Raw genomic sequence first — 1,659 nt, forward strand, 5'->3', positions numbered from 1 at the left:
CTAGAGATACCTATTGCTTGAGCAGCTTTGATAGGATCTTTGCATCCTCTGTAAGAGATGGTGTAACAGAGAGCAAAATAGCTCCTTCTGTTGAGAGCAGCATTCACCAGCATTCACCAGCATTCACCGAAAGACTGGCACTTCCCCCGTCCCTCCACCCACCGTGACAGCTCCTTCGTGCTTGTTTAGAGGGATTTCTGCAGACCTTAGTAACTGAGAGCAGAATTTAGATGTCAGAGCTGTACCAGAGATCCTAAGGGATGAATATGGCCTAAAAAACACTTTCATCAGGGGCTACTGCTGCTTTTTAAACAGGATGATGCTACAAAGCTCTTGCTGGCTGCCTGCTGACACAGGGATACCTTTACATATGCAAGCATTGATCACAGCGGTTGCTCAAAAGTCTCGGTACGAGACCTGTCCGTCCACAGCCGGCAGATACCGAGTGTGCATATTTTTCGGAGTCATGCTGCTGTGGCTTGATGACAGAAACCAGCCTGGTTTGATATTTTCTACCCTACCTGCCTTCCACCAATAAGGCAGCTGAAGAACCATCCAAATGTGTCCACTGCCATCTATTGGTAAAATTGCAGAGAGACGATGTTTTCTTGTTATAGTTCTGCAGCATCTGCTGTTAGAAACCTCTGGGCCTTTGTGATAAGGATAAACCTTTTTGAAGGCAGTTGTTTGAAAATCTGACTCTAGAAAGAATTTTCAGGGCATCTACTTCTCTTAGCACCTCCTTTGGAAAATTCAGCTGTGCAATAGAGCCTACACGATGCAAAAGCTTTCTTCGTCCTCTTTGCAGAGGTAGGAAGGGCTTTTTAACGTGAGCAGTGGTGGTGTTCTTGTGGCCGTATCCTTTGTAAACAGGTTTACCCGAGCTGAGGTCCTCAGTAGATCCCTTCCAAATGACCCATGAGAGGCTGTTTAATATTTTAACATATAGCCCACACAGAGAGAAAACACAACGTTGTCAACCTCGCAAGCATAGGGATGTTTGTGAGTGTGTAGGACTGGCTCACGTATGGATGGAGCAGTGCTAGTTTAAAGCATCTGAGAAACTGATCTGCAACCTTTGGGTTGAGCTGGTTTCTAAACCTCATCGTTTTCATAGGTGAGCAGGGCAGTGCCGTGGGCTCCAGGGGAGTTACTTCCAGTTAAGAGCAGGTTTCAGGAAGAAAACCATCAGCCCCCTTATCTTTCACTGACTCTGGGTGGGGGACTCAGAGGACACTGGTTTTGTGGGAAGGTTGCAGTGGAAGAGGAAAACCCAAAACCATAAGGACCAGAGCAGAAGAGAAGAACTGAACGTAGAGGACAGTGCTGTGTCCTGATCTGAGGCCAATAATTCACCATTCATCACTGTCCGACAGTACTTTCTACCCCTTGATTTCAAACCTCTGGAAGATGAATGGTCACAGACATATTCCTCAGCTGCAAGAGCTGTGCCTAGACCAGCTGCCTCCCACTGGATCATCCTAGAAAAGCCATTTCTGCCTCCATCTCAACTATAAAGCAAAGGGTGGTGATGCCTCTCTGTTTCCATAAAGCGCTCCCAGACCTGTGGGTGGAAACCTGCTCTGTCAGTTCCTCAGCAAACCCATTAAATCCAGAACAGGACTAGACCCAGAAGGAGGAAAAACCCCCATAATAATA

This window comes from Fulmarus glacialis, unplaced genomic scaffold, assembly GCF_000690835.1.
Source record: "Fulmarus glacialis isolate BGI_N327 unplaced genomic scaffold, ASM69083v1 scaffold7408, whole genome shotgun sequence".
Lineage (NCBI taxonomy): Eukaryota > Metazoa > Chordata > Aves > Procellariiformes > Procellariidae > Fulmarus > Fulmarus glacialis.